We start from the raw sequence: 16,211 nt of genomic DNA on the forward strand, positions 1-16,211 counted from the left end.
TCATAAGGTGGGTCTATGGGACCACTTAGGCTGTAGAAAGCATCAGGCCAGCTTGGCACTAATTTTAAAGCCTGGAATTCACCAGCTCCAGAAAGAAATGGTGGTGATGAAAAATTGCCACAATTTCTGGTTTCCTCTTGTTTAAGACAGTCAGTATAAAGCTAGCCCCATATCTAATCCACACAGGGAGACAGAAAGTCACCCATTTACTTTGGGCAGCTCCTGCTAAAGAAAAAATCCATTTACATGAGGAGCATCTGGGGGCAGCACTGGGAACAAAGGCAATCATAGAGGGGTTAAGAAAAAGGAGGAAGGGGCTAGCTAACCAGAGAAGAATAGACATCTTAAATTAGTTGGGGGATTGGTAATTCTGGGGTCAGATATTCTCCTTTTTGGGGTCTAGAGAGTAGGATCCCAGAGTGCAGGGACTCCCTAGCAAAGTCAGCTTGGATTTCCCAAGAAGAAAAGAGAAGCAATATGGTCTAGTGGATAGAGCATGGGCCTGCAAATCAGAAGGATCTAGTCCCAGCTATGACATTTATCTGCTGTGTAACCTTGGGCAAATCACTTAACTTCTCTGTGCCTCACTTACCTCACCTGTAAAATGGGGATTAAGATTGTGAACCTCACATGGGACAGAGACCATATCAGTTGCCTCATCTGTAAAATGTGGATTAAGACTGTGAATCCTTTCTGGGACAAAGACTGTGTCCAACATAATTAACTTGTATCTACCCCAGCACTTAGAACAGTGCCTGGCATATAGTATACACTTAAATGTCCATGTTAAAAAAAAATAGAAGGGAAAAGGATAGAAGGGCTCTGTTCCGCAGTGGAGAATTGACCCATGACATCAGTAGATTAAAAAATGTACATGGATTATCTGCAGGGATGAAAGAGTGTTCTTAGAGGAGAAGAAAATCTCCCATTCCTGGAAAAAAATTACCCTATCAAAGGTAAATTTGCTCAAGGTTGCCCAATCTTTCAGAAATTGCTCATCAGGATTCTGGTTTTATGGTTCTGTTGCTCAAATATTACTAACATTTCTGGTAACTCCTATAATTGACATCTTGCAGAAACCTAAGGTGACTCAAATGGTGATCAAGTACTAAGCTTTAGCTAATTAAAAGCTGTCAGTGATCAACAACCTCAAGATTCTGTGCAGAGTTGGTGACATTGACAACTGTTGGGGACATAATTCCTCAGGATAGAGTGAGAAGAGAAAAGGAATCCCAAATTTAAACCCCCGCAACCAGCCCTCAGAAGCAGGATTGGCTAACCGAATCAAGCAATTGAATTTATTGAGAATTTGCTTTGTGCAGAGCACTGTATTAAGTGTATGGGAGAGTACAGTAAAAACAGAGTTGGTAGACATGTTCCCTGCCCACAAGGAGTTTACAGTCTAGAGGATGAGTGGAATCCAAATGATTCCCACACCCCTGGGATGTAAAACAAAGAGAGGGGATTATGGGGCCACTTTTAGATGCGAATAGTCATGGTAGCCCCTTGTATCAGCCCCTAAAAATAAGCCCGACCTCAGTTGGAAAACGATGAGAGAGGCTAGGCTCCTGGAGAGAACACTAAGCTTCCGATCTCTTACAAGTGACTGTGGAGCTTACTTCAGTATGGAAGGGCTAGAGTGATCCCAAACTCCCACAAGGTACAATACTAAAATAACAAAAGGAGGAAAAAGGAAATTTTCTGATTATTCAGAGACTATGAAGCTTTCAGTTCTCTTTAGCTATTAATTCAATCCATCTGTGAAGTTTCAAAGTGTTCTCATTTAGGGCCACTCGCTAAGATCACCTTAGCCTGGGAATCCACAGCAAAAATAACTCACCCTTCATTTGCTCTGCTGTAATAGCATCTTAGAGGGAGTTAAACCAGGCCTCTAGATAAAGAAGCCTATCTTACATTTAGAAAATGCAGGTAAGGAGTTCATATATTTTCCAGTAATCCAATTTCAGGCTACCTAAACATTGTCATCTTGTTGGAAGCCTGAAATTGGATTTTAAAAGCTGCAGAATCTTCTTTCCAAGTGTACTTCCCTCTGGTATAGGAAAAACCAACTAGTGAATGGGGAGGAAACCTCCCTGACAAATAGAAGAAAAATGGCATTTCAGAATTTCCAGAATGCCCTCAGAAAAAGACCACGGTCCTTCACAGAGAACGATCCCTAAACCTGAGTATTATTTCTCAGTAGAATGGCAGCCTCCATTCCTCTGGTATGGATCTCCACTTTCTAAAGAGAAAGAGGCAACCACTTTGCTTCACTGACAGCAAGGCAATTAAAATTCCTGAGATTCCAATTAAAAAATGGATAGGTTTCCAAAACACTATTAAAGACACCCCAGGGGAATAAGGACTTCAATCTATTGTTGCTAATATAAAGCTTGTTTCCTTATTAGCAGCAGGACAATAAGGAGTAAATGTTTCATAGGCATATCTTTCTGTTTAACAATGTAAAGAAGGTACCCCCTACCATAAAACCATGTTGGTAATTGGTGGGTAGTTACACTTGCCATATTTTTAGACTAAATGAATCAGCCCTAATGAGAAACACAGACCATTATTGGGCAGAATGCCTTTTTACATCTGGCTGCTGCTTCTTCCTCATTGTTTCCCAATATCAGTGATAGTTTACAAATCACTACTCAGAATGTCTGGACAGGATCAAAACCCTCAGCAGGCATCGCAGTATTGACAGTCCACATGTCAGAGAGGAGGGGTTGGGGGATTGTTTCTCAGGGTCTCCATCTCTATAAATGCAGAAATCATTTTTACACCCTTTAAATTAAAATTGGAAAGTAATTAATCAATGGTATTTAATAAGTGCTTACTGGTGCAGTGCTCTGCACTAAGCACTTAGGAGATTACAACATAACAGAGTTGGTAGGTACTTTAGGACCTCGCAGTCTAGAAGGAGAGACTAACATCAAAATAAATTCCAGATATGTATGTAACTATTGTGGGGCTGAATGGGATGCATATCAAGGGCTTAAAAGGAACAGATCGAAGTGCAAGGGTGACACAGAAGCAATAGGGATAGGGGAAAAGAGGGCTTAATTGGGAAAGGCCTCTTGGGAAAGAGGATTTAAATAAGGCTTTGAAAGCGAGGATAGTGGTGATATTTCATATATGAAGTGGAAGGGAGTTCTAGGCTTGAGGGAGGAGGACAAGAGCAGAGGGTTGGCAGGGATATAGGTGAGACTGAGGTACAGTGAGTAGGTTGGTATTGGAGGAGCCAAATGTGTGGACTTGGCCAGAGAAGGACTCGAGGTAAAGTAGGAGAGAGCAAGCTCATTTAATGATTATAAGCCAAATGTAAGGAGTTTCTGTTGATGCAGAGGTGGTTGAGCAACCACTGGAGGTTCAAGAGGCATGAGGAGATATGGACTGAGCTTTTTTTTTTAGAAAAAAAAAAAGCTGTGCTGCCTAACAGAAAAAGCCTGGTCCTGGGAGTCAGATGACCTCTGTTCTAAATCCAGCTATGCCACTTAACTGCTGTGTGAACTTGCAAGTTACTTAACTTCTCTGGGCCTCTTATCTCACCTGTAAATTGGGGATTAAGACTATGAGTTCCATGTGGGACAGTGACCATATCTAACCTGATGAGCTTGTATTTACTCTAGCACTTAGGACAGAGTCTGGCATATAGTAAGCACTTAAATACCACAGAAGATGATCTGAGAAGTAGAGTGAAGTAAGGATTGGAGTGGAGAGGGACAAGAGATAGAGCAGTCAGCAAAGAGGCTGATGCAATAATCTAGATGGGATGTAAGAAGTGTTTGGATCAGTGCAGTAGCTATTCAGATGGAGAGGAAAGAGCAGATTTTAGCGATTATGTGAAGGTAAAACTGGCAGAATTTGATATTAGATTGAATGTGTGGGTTGAATGAACAAGATTAGTCAAGGATAATGCCAAGGTTATTGGCTTGGTGAGACAGGAAGGATAGTAGTGTTGTCTAGAGTGATGGGAAAGTCACAGGAGAACAGGGTTTGATGGGAACATGAGGAGCTCAGTTTAGACATCGGAAGTTGGAGGTGTCAGCAGGACACTGAAGTAGAGATGTACTACATAGTCAACCTATGTGGATGGAAAAGAAAACATTCCTGTTGCCATAGAGACTGCTGATTAATGCTCTAATATTTCAATTCATAGCCCCTCCCAGATGGCAAGGTAGGCAGGTCAGGATCCCAGGTCCCATTATGGCACAGGGACTACTTATAAGGGGCTGCTTGGCAACCAGAGTAGTATTTCTCAATAGCATACTCAGAAGAGCACATTGAAGTGGCAGTCTATGCATGAGGGAAAGACCACAGGACGAATGATAGGTAGGTAGTAAGTAGGTAAGGTAAGAAAGGCAATGTAGAGGGGTTAGACAGGAGAGAGAATTGACAAGACTGTGGGAAAGAGGTAAAGTGTTGGAAAGAAGATCTATTTTGAAGAAAGGTGAGCAAGAAGGTAGGTTGGGCAATGAAGGCAGATGATTGGTTAAGGAGAAGAAAGGAAGGGGTAAATCAGTAAGGTATGGTAGAGCAAGAGGGAGGTATAGGAGAGAAAGGAAAAAAGTGAGTTAGTTAGAATTAATCATATTTATTGAGGGCTTAGTGTGTGTAGAGCACTGTATTAAGTGCTTGGGAGAATATAGTATAACAGTGTAACAGAGTTGGTAGACATGTTTCTTCCCACAATGAGGAGCAGAGGTTAGATAGACAAAATTAGGGCAGGTAAAGGGGCAAGGCAGGATGGCAATCAAGGAAGGCGGGAGACAGAGACACATGCAATAAGTAAATAGGGCAGTGAGTAGACAGAACAGTAACTAGGGAAACCAAGAGGATAGGTAGGCATGCAATAAGTAAATAGAGCAAAGAAGCAGTCTATTATATTGTACTCTCCTAGATGCTAGGTACAGCATTCAGCACATAGTAAGTGCTCAACAAATACCATTGATTGTTTGATTGTAACCAGCTCAAAGAGCAAGAAGAGCTGGAGACCTCTTGGTCAGAGCAAGCTATATTGATAGGAAGGAGGCAAGCACACTTAGTCCAGCAATTTGTGGAGGTAGTTAGGGACTATGCCAGATTCGAAGGAAGAAGGCACATCATTACAGCAGAGTTTACTTGGAGTTGGTTTGTAGATGTTACAGGGTAAAGAGGGAAGGTAGAGCAGGAATTTTGAGCTACACAGATAAGCAGGAAGGGGGTGGGTAGGTAAAATAAGTTTCACAGGTAAATATGGTAAGAAATATGTAGGTAGAATAGGAAGTATTGAGGGTAAGAACTATGCAAGGCAGAGGGTAGGAGGTGAGTATATGGCAGAGGTAGTCAGGGCTAGAAAGAGATAGGTAATTATCTGCCTATCTTGTCTTAATCCCATTTTCTAGTTTAACTCCAATAACATCCATCCTCATTCAGCTCTAAATATCACCTGATATCTAAAGATCACCTAAATATTACCCATGTGTCCCCTGATCTATCTAGGTTTTTTTGTTTTGATGTTTTTATAATGGTATTTATTTAGCTCTTACTATGGGCCAGGCACCATGCTAAACTCTGGGGTAGATAGAAGCTAATCCAGTTGGATAAAGACTATGTCCCACATGGGGCTCACAGTCTTAATCCCCATTTACAGATAAGGTAACTGAGGCACAGAGAAGTTAAATGACTTGCCCATGTCACACAGCAGACATAATAGAGCTGGTACAAGAACCCAGGTCCTTCTGACTCTCAGGCCCGTGCTCTTTCTAGTAAGCCATGCTGCTTCATCTTCCCATCCAAACCCTGTCTTTCCCATCACTATAGATGACACTGCTAACCTCCCTTCTCTCAATTAACAACTCACTTTCCATTCTACTTGTTACCTCCTACTCCAATGTCTTGACCTTTTCCCCACCTGCCCACCTCGTGCCCTCTTTCAGACACTTTAACTCCCTGTACCACTGTTCTGCCTATGACTCCTCTGACTTATTTACATACCACAAATGACCTCTAATATTCTCCACCTGTATCTGCCTGACCTGTTGATTACCATACTTGTTAAGCACTTGTGTGCCAAGCACTGTTCTAAATTCTGTGGGAGACACAAATTAATCAAGGTGGACATGAGCCATGACATAGAGCTCACAGTCTATGAAGGAGGGAGTAGGAGTTAGTCCCCTTTTTCAATGCAGAAACTGAGACTCAAAGAAGTTAAGTGACTTGACCAAGATCACACAAACATGTGGCAAAGTAGACATTAGAATCCAGGTCCTCTGACTCCCAGGCCTGTGCTCTTTCCACGTAGCCCTGCTGATTCTCTAACTTATTTACACCACCTTTTACTGCAGCATTCAGCATCTCCCTCTTCACATTCCTGTCTAAACTCCTCCAACGAGTTGCATGCACTCAGTTCCTCTCTTCAAACTAACCTTGACCTACTATTATCTGATTTCTGTCCCATCCACTTGACAGAAACTGCCCTCTCCAAGGACACTATCACTACTAAATCTGATGGACTCTACTCTGTTCTAATCCTCCTCAATCTCTAAATTTCTTTGACATGGTGAGCCACCCCTTTTCTTCTGGAAACATGAGTTAACATTTTTTTTTGGATTGTTTGTTTTTTTTAATTCAGTCCTCTCCTGGTCTTCCTACCTCTCTGGCCACTCCTTCTGTCTATCACCAGAATTTCTTCCTCCTCCCATTCCTTAACTCTACAAGGCTCAACCCTGAGTCCCCTTCTCTTCTCAATCTACATTCACTGTCTAGGGGAGCTCATCTGCTCCGACAACTTCAATTACCATCTATATGCATATCATTCCCAAATCTATCACATTAGCCCTACCTCTTGCCTGCTCTGCATCCCACAACTCCTCCTGCCTCCAGGACACCTCTACATGGAATCCAGAGGACAACTCTAACTCAACTAAACTCTCATATTCCCATCCAAATTCTCTCCTCCACCTCAATTTCCCATTACATTGGACACCAACACTATTCTCTTCATCTCTAAAGCCTGAGATTTAGGCATTTACTCTTGACTCCTCCATCTTTCAGCCTCTTTATTCAGTCTGTCAAAACTCTGTCGGTTTTTCCTCCACACCACATCCAGAGTTTTGCTCTAGGAAATATTATTCAGGGGAAATCCTTCAATGTGATATGACAAACAAGTGGTTTTTAATAGCTGCTAATCAATTGGCTCAGTTTAAATTACAAGGTCACCCAATCTTCCAAGCACAGAGTTGCACTGGGGGGAAGGGGGAGGCAAGACTTTCTATGAAGCTCCAGAAGATGAAGGGATTATTATCATTATTAATAATAATAATAATGATACTTCTTAAGCTTTTACTTTGTGCCAGACACTGTACTAAGCACTGAGGTGGATACAAGCAAATCAAATTGGACAAAGTCTCTGTCCCACATGGAGCTCATAGTCTCAATCCCCATTTTATAGATAAGGTAACAGAGGCATAGAGAAGTGAAGTGACTTCAAGGTCACACAGCAGATAAGTGGCAGAGCCAGGACTAGAACCCATGACATCCTGACTCCTAGGCCCGTGCTCTATCCACTATGCCATTAGTACTTGGGGAATGGCCCGGGAACAGAAATGTGCAGTTTCCTCTAAAACAGGAGCATGTGTATCCTTCCCCATGAAAGGGGAAGAAGGACCCATTCCCAGCTGCTGCAGCCTGGGCTCTCCTGGCTGGGTACAGAGAGCTGTCACTGCCTCTGCCCATACTACCAAGCCATGTCAGGGAATGGAGATATGCATGGGCACGGTGCCCCCTGTCAGAGGAGGGAAAACAACTGATCTCTCCATCCCTGACCACTCTCCTCCCCTGCAGTCTCACATTTCCTTTCAGGTCATCTCTACTTGGATGTTCCACCAACACCTCAAATTAAACATATCCAAAACTGAACTCATCTTCCTATCCAAACTCTGTCCTCCCCTGCCTTTCCCATTACTATAGATAGTACCACTACTCTCCTTTTCAAAAGCCCTTAGTACAGTGTACTAAGTGTTCACAGTATACAATGTATAAGAACAGTTCTTATACTTCTCTTAGTATAGAGAAGCAACGTGGCTCAGTGGAAAGAGCCCAGGCTTGGGAGTCAGAGGTCATGGGTTCAGATCCTGGGCTCTGCCACTTACCAGCTGTGTGACCTAGGGCAAGTCACTTAACTTCTCTGTGCCTCAGTTACCTCATCTGTAAAATGTGGATTAACTGTGAGCCTCACATGGGAGAACCTGATTACCCTGTACCTACCCCAGCACTTAGAACAGTGCTCTGCACATAGCGCTTAACAAATACCAACATTAATTACAGTGCTCTGCACACAGTAAGTGCTCAATCTGATTGACTAATGAGTTTGTAACCTTGGCATTATCTCCAATTCTTCTCTCCATCAACCTGCAAATTCACCTGTTACCAAATCCTGTGGATTCTACCTTCATAGCACTGCTAAAATCTACCCTCTTCTGTCCATCCAAACTGCTAGTACAATGATCTAAGCACTTATCCCACCTTGACTACTGCAACTGCCCTCCTTGCTGACCTCCCTGGTTCCTGCGTCCCACTCCAGCCCAAACTTCACTCTGCTGCCCAGATCATTTTTCTACAAAGAGTTCAGTCTACATCTCCCCACTCCTCAAGAACCTCCAATCGTTAATTATCCACCTCTACATCAAACAGAAATTCCTTCCCTTTGGCTTTAAAGCACTCAATCAGCACACCCTCTTCCTATCTCACTAATGTCCTACTACAGACCAGCCACACACACTTTTTTCCTGTAGCATCAGCTTGCTCAGTCTGCACTGATCTCACTTTTCTCTCCCCTTACCCCTTACCCACATCCTCCCTCTGGTCTGGAATTCCCCCCCCCCCCCCCATTATATACAATGGACTACCATTCTCTCCACATCAAAGCCTTAATAAAATCACATGTCCTCCAAACAGGCCTTCCCTGATTAAGCCCTCATTTCCCCCACTCCCTTTCCCTTCTGTGTCACCTATACACTTAGATTCATTCATTCAATAGTATTTATTGAGCGCTTACTATGTGCAGAACACTGTACTAAGCGCTTGGGATGAACAAGTCGGCAACAGATAGAGACAGTCCCTGCCGTTTGACGGGCTTACAGTCTAATCGGGGGAGACGGACAGACAAGAACAATGGCAATAAACAGCGTCAAGGGGAAGAACATCTCGTAAAAACAATGGCAACTAAATAGAATCAAGGTGATGTACAATTCATTAACAAAATAAATAGGGTAACTAAAATATATACAGTTGAGCGGACAAGTACAGTGCTGTGGGGATGGGAAGGGAGAGGTGGAGGAGCAGAGGGAAAAGGGGAAAATGAGGCTTTAGCTGCGGAGAGGTAAAGGGGGGATGGCAGAGGGAGTAGAGGGGGAAGAGGAGCTCAGTCTGGGAACGCCTCTTGGAGGAGGTGAGTTTTAAGTAGGGTTTTGAAGAGGGAAAGAGAATCAGTTTGGCGGAGGTGAGGAGGGAGGGCGTTCCAGGACCATGGGAGGACGTGACCCAGGGGTCGACGGCGGGATAGGCGAGACCGAGGGACGGTGAGGAGGTGGGCGGCAGAGGAGCGGAGCATGCGGGGTGGGCGGTAGAAAGAGAGAAGGGAGGAGAGGTAGGAAGGGGCAAGGTGATGGAGAGCCTTGAAGCCTAGAGTGAGGAGTTTTTGTTTGGAGCGGAGGTCGATAGGCAACCACTGGAGTTGTTTAAGAAGGGGAGTGACATGCCCAGATCGTTTCTGCAGGAAGATGAGCCGGGCAGCGGAGTGAAGAATAGACCGGAGTGGGGCGAGAGAGGAGGAAGGGAGGTCAGAGAGAAGGCTGACACAGTAGTCTAGCCGGGATATAACGAGAGCCCGTAACAGTAAGGTAGCCCTTTGGGTGGAGAGGAAAGGGCGGATCTTGGCGATACTGTAGAGGTGAAACCGGCAGGTCTTGGTAACGGATAGGATGTGTGGGGTGAACAAGAGGGACGAGTCAAGGATGACACCGAGATTGCGGGCCTGAGAGACGGGAAGGATGGTCGTGCCATCCACGGTGATAGAGAAGTCTGGGAGAGGACCAGGTTTGGGAGGGAAGATGAGGAGCTCAGTCTTGCTCATGTTGAGTTTTAGGTGGCGGGCCGAAATCCAGGTGGAGACGTCCCGGAGGCAGGAGGAGATGCGAGCCTGAAGGGAGGGGGAGAGGACAGGGGCGGAGATGTAGATCTGCGTGTCATCTGCGTAGAGATGGTAGTCAAAACCGTGAGAGCGGATGAGTTCACCGAGGGAGTGAGTATAAATGGAGAACAGAAGAGGGCCAAGAACTGACCCTTGAGGAACTCCAACAGTTAAAGGATGGGAGGGGGAGGAGGCTCCAGCGAAGGAGACCGAGAATGATCGGCCAGAGAGGTAAGAGGAGAACCAGGAGAGGACAGAGTCCGTGAAGCCAAGGTGAGATAAGGTATGGAGGAGGAGGGGATGGTCGACAGTGTCAAAGGCAGCAGAGAGGTCAAGGAGGATCAGAATGGAGTAGGAGCCATTGGATTTGGCAAGAAGGAGGTCATGGGTGACCTTAGAGAGAGCAGTCTCGGTAGAGTGGAGGGGACGGAAGCCAGATTGGAGGGGGTCTAGTAGAGAATGGGAGTTAAGGAATTCTAGGCATCGATTGTAGACGACTTGTTCTAGGATTTTGGAAAGGAAGGGTAGTAGGGAGATAGGACGATAACTGGAGGGGGAAGTGGGGTCAAGAGCGGGTTTTTTTTTAGGATGGGGGAGACGTGGGCATGTTTGAAGGCAGAGGGGAAGGAGCCCTTGGAGATTGAGTGGTTAAAAATAGAAGTTAAGGAAGGGAGGAGGGCAGGGGCGATGGTTTTAAGATCTGTGCCCTTTAAGCACTTGATATCCATCCCACCCTCGGACCCACAAAATTCAGGTAGATATGTGCAATTTATTTAATTGTCTGTCTCGCCTCTAAACTGTAAGCTCTTGGTGAGTAGGGAACCTGTCTTCCAACTCTGTTGTATTGTTTTTTAAAAAAAAGTTGATGTTTGTTAAGCACTTACCATGTGCCAAGCACTAAGCTTCTAAGCACTGGGATAGATACAAGGTTATAAGGTTGTCCAACTTGAGGCTCACAGTCTTGATTCTTATTTTACAGATGTGGTCACTAAGGCACAGAGAAGTTAAGTGACTTGCCCAAAGTCACTCAGCTGACAAGTGGCAAAGCTGGGATTAGAACCCACGACTTCTGACTCCCAAGCTCTTGCTCTTTGCATTAAACCACCCTGCTTCTCTACTGTACTCTCCCAAGTGCTTAATACAGTCCTCTACATACACTAAGTATGTTCAATAAACATCAGTGATTGACTGATTAACAGAGAGGCCACTAGACTGTAAACTCGTTGTGGGCTGGAAACTTATCTGTTAACTCTGCTCTATTGGCCTCTCCCAAGAGTTTTAATCAAGGGCTCTGCCCACAGTAAGCACTCAAATATCACTGATGATGATGCCACTCTGGCAGAGGGGGTGGGTTATTTCCCCTTTTATCAGGCTGGTCTCCAGAGCTTGGAAGCCCGTGTCCCTCTCTTAAAATGAGGAAAGCAGTGCAAACTGTTCTGTCCCAACTTTTCTGGAGGATTTGTGTTGCCTGAGGTCCATGGCCCCCCACATTGGCCTGAAGTGGGGAAAGCAGGAGAGTACCTGTCATCTCTCACCAGACCCAGACCTTCAGCCCCCAGCCCCAGCAACAAAATAAATCCCCTAGGACCACCTGCACCCTGAGGCCTGGGAGCCCCCCAGGCTGGGGAAGCTGTGGCCACTGCCCAGCCCAGTAGAGCCACCCCTGTGCCTCTATGGTGGCCGCACAGATACACATGGAGGGTGGGTGTCATGCCAACAGCAGATTGGGTCATATAGCTGGCAGGGAGTAATGGTGCTATGTTGGATCATTTTTCAGCCCCTTCAATTTAAGATTGGTAGAATAGTTAGACCATCCATTTGCATTTGTAAGCCAACTAAATATTTGTGAAGCAAACTGCAACCCTTCAGTCCACCCTTTTATCCAAATGGTCACCATGTTGATCCAGGTACCTCTCATGACATCAGGGAATGCCTGAACTTTTCAGCTTTGCTAAATGTGATTCTGACTAGGAGGCGGAATGATCCCTCAAGGGGTAATTAGAGTCCAAGCAACCAAAAACTTTCCATGGAACTCTTGGAAGTCAGAAATTAGTACCTAAAGGAGCAGGTGAATGTTGAGAATGCAAACCCATCACTTGCTGAAATCAGAGTATGGAAGGACTGGTTACTGATTAAAATCCTGGAAGCACAATTAGTGAATCTCCCTCATGCCATCTTGCCCCAAGAATTACAAGTGGCAGCTTTTACCTCCCAGGAAATGTAAAAATAGCTCCTGCAAATTATCCCTCTCCCACAAGCTTCTAAGAGTCAGCAGTTTAGCAGAGTACCAGCAGGATTTTGTGGGAATATAGCACCTCTCAGAGGAGTTCAAAGTACTTTACAGGGGCAGACCAATGCTGGCTGCAAGGGAGATGGGGGCTAAAGAGAGTGGAAAAAATCAGAAATCCAAAGCACTGTCTTCCCCTGCTCTCATGATCACTAGTGGGCCTGCCTTTGTTGTGGAAAATTTCCCCCTCTCTCCTGATGGGAACATATATGGTACCTACGCCAGTGCTCTGAAACCACTGAGTGTTGGGTTTCCAGTTATCATCAATGGCATTGAGCACTTAATATGTGCAAAGCACTGTAGTAAGTGCTTGGGAGAATAGATCAGAGTTGGAAGATTCATTCCCTGCTCACAATGAGCTTACAGTCCAGAGGAGGAGACAGACATTAATATAAATAAAAAATTTTTTAAATAAATAATTTATAGTTATGGACATTAAGTGCTGTGGAGTTGAGGATAGGACTCATCTCCACTTGCTCAAGAGATTAATTTAAAGAGCACTCCAACCAAGATGGAAGGAAATCTGAGGGGGTGGTCAATGACCCATCCAATACCAGATCACATAGATGGGGGCAAAGGTCAAATTAGAATCCGTTACTGAGCCCGAGGCCATACACTCCAGGGTCAAGATGTCCGGTTAAATGGATCAACTAAGATTTCCCATCACAGAACTTCCAGGAATGTCTAAGTGCTCTTTTAATTATTCATTCTAGGGTAAAGACCACTGAAGGTCTCTCTTGCTGCTGACCCCTTGTCCACATCCTCCCTCTGGCCCCTCTCCCTTCATAACTGACCACTACTCTCCCCACCTTCAAAGCCTTACTAAACTTCACATCTCCTCCAAGAGACTTTTCCCAATTAAGTCCTCTTTTCTTCTACACCCTCTCCCTTTGGCATCATCTGTGCATTTGACTCTGTATCCTTTAAGTGATATTCATCCCACTCTCATATATGAAATTTATTTTAATGTCTGCCTCCCTTTCTAGACTGTAAGGTCCTAGTGAGGAAGGAACATGTCTACCAAATCTATTGTGTTGCACTCTCCGAAGTGCTTAATAGAGTGCACACAGTAAGCTCTCAATAAATACCATCAACCGATTGATTGAAAATGTAACTGCTGAAGAAGAGATGATTTTTCTAAGGTTCATTGCAACTCATGGTCAGAAGGACAATTGTTAATGTGTCAAATTGTTAATGGAATTTTTCAAACAGATGGACAACACAGCATTCTATCTGGGGTATCTTTTGTCCTCACTAAAGCCCATTGAGGTAGGGAGAGGCAGTGTTGCCCCATTTTGCAAAGTGGAAATTTTGGTCTAGAGAGGTTAAGTGCTTGTCTTGTCTGAGGTCACACTCCAGGCAGAGGAAGGGCAGAAGTTAAAACCCAGGTCTCCTGACTCCCAGCCCCATGCTCTTTTCACTTGATCAGACTGCTTCCCCAAATGTGGGTGTGACTGAGATCTGCTGGGTTCAAGTCTTCATCTTCCTTTGTCTGTTAGTCTCACTCTCTAGTCTCCATCATCAAAGACCTGAGCAAATCATGATGAGGGACAGGAAACTAGAGAAGCCATGTGACCTAGTGGAAAGAGCACGGGCTTGGGGGACAGAGGACCTGAGCTCTAATCTCAGTTCCTCCACTTTCCTGCTGTGAGAGCTTGGGCAAGTCATTTCACTTCTCGGTGCCTCAGTTACCTCATCTGTAAAAAGAGATTAAGACTGTGAGCACCACATAGGACAAGGACTGTGTCCAATCTGATTAGCTTGTATCTACCCCAGTGCTCAGGCTAGTGCCTGACATATAGAAGCACTTAAAAAGCATTTAAAAAACAAAAAACAAAACCAGAACAGGAGGATGCCATATAATCCTCCCCTAGTCTCCCATGGGAAGTTAGAAAAACACGTTCTCTGGGGCGGATCTCCTATCTCCAGACCGAGCACTGGGGAGAAAACATTTGGCTTCAAGTTAAATGCACAGTTTAGAAGATCAGTTTTTCCAGCGTACTAATATTTGAAAACTGAATCATTGGTATTTGAGTGCTTACTGTACTAAGCACTTGAGAAAGTATCCAGAGTTGGTAGACACAAACCCATCCACAAGGACCTTATACTCAACAGGGGGAGAGAAATATTAAAACAAATTATGATGAGGGAAAATAGTCAATGCCGGAGTTATTACCTGGTAGGGAGAGCAGCCCTGTAATGAGACGAGCGAAATTGGTTACCAGGATTTAAATAGCCTTCATGGTAACAGGAGTGTAAATTGGTTATTCCTTAAAGTAGTTATTTTTAAAATGTACTTTTCTTTAACATATGAGTGTGGAGCCTTGACTATGTCTCATGGTGTTGATTCAAAGAACATTACACCATCCTCTGGCAGATACCAAGAAGCAGAGTTGCCTAGTGGGAAGAGCTCGGACCTAGGAGTCAAAGGACCTGGTTTCTAATCCTGACTTTGCCATTTGCCTGCTGTATAACCTTGGGCAAGTAATAATTTCTTGGCTTCTGTTCCCTAATCTGCAAAATGGGGATTCAATACCTGTTCTCCCTCCTAATTAGGCTATGAGCTCCATGTAGGACCTGATTATCTTGTATCTACCCCAGAGCTTAGCACAGTGTTTGACATATAGTAAGCACCTAATGCAATAACAAAATTTATTATTATACCCAGGAATGGGGCCACCCCAGACCAGGATTCCATCTCAGACAGTGGCAACAAAGACTGAAAGCTTCTCTAGACCTTTAAGCTCATTGTGAGCTGGGAATATGTCTGTTTATTATTGTATTGTATTCTCCCAAACGCTCAGTACAGTTGTTTGCACACAGTGTGAGCTCAATAAATACGATTGAATGAAGCGAAGCATGGAGGAGGAGTGCAGGTGCTGGACCATTTAATACTCCTTCCCCCCCTCACTTGCGGAACTTCTCTCTCATATAGACTTCTCATCCAAAAATTTCTCCAAACTCTTCTTCAATCTGTTTCTATTTTCTGCCAGCGCTACTACCCTTAGTGACATTCCTTGTCCTCACCATCCAAAGCCTGCCGGTTTTCCTTTTGTTTTAAGCCTTCCGTTGTCACGAATGGAGGCTAGCAGGAATGCACAACTGAGAGGGACTGTGTTTTGTGAACCTAGCCCGTCATCATGTGGTCCGAAGCGGAACTGCAAAGAGCTTTTGGAACAGGCAGAGAAATGAAATCATTGATCTAAGCAGGTCAGTATGTCTATTATTATCATCTTTATATTTGTTAAACTCTTACAATGCGGCAAGCACTGTCTTATGCAGTCGGAGATATGTTAATCAGGTTGGACACAGTATCTGTTCCACATGGGGCTCACAGTCTAAGTAAGATGGAATGGCTTTTAATCCCCATTTACAGATGAGGTACCTGAGGCGCAGAGAAGTTAAGTGATTTGCCTAAGGTCACACGATAGACAAATAGTGTTGAGGTTAGAAGGTCCTCTGACTCCCAGTGCTCTTCCCACTAGGTCACAATGCTTCCAATAACTTGGCTAATAATAATAATAATTTTGGTATTTGTTAAGCGCTTACTATGTGCCGAGCACTGTTCTAAGCACTGGGGTAGACATAGGGGAATCAGGTTGTCCCACGTGGGGCTCACAGTCTTAATCCCCATTTTACAGATGAGGGAACTGAGGCACAGAGAAGTTAAGTGACTTGCCCACAGTCACACAGCCGACAAGTGGCAGAGCTGGGATTCGAACTCATGAGCCCTGACTCCAAAGCCCGTGC

Source organism: Ornithorhynchus anatinus, chromosome 5 (genome assembly GCF_004115215.2).
Source record: "Ornithorhynchus anatinus isolate Pmale09 chromosome 5, mOrnAna1.pri.v4, whole genome shotgun sequence".
Lineage (NCBI taxonomy): Eukaryota > Metazoa > Chordata > Mammalia > Monotremata > Ornithorhynchidae > Ornithorhynchus > Ornithorhynchus anatinus.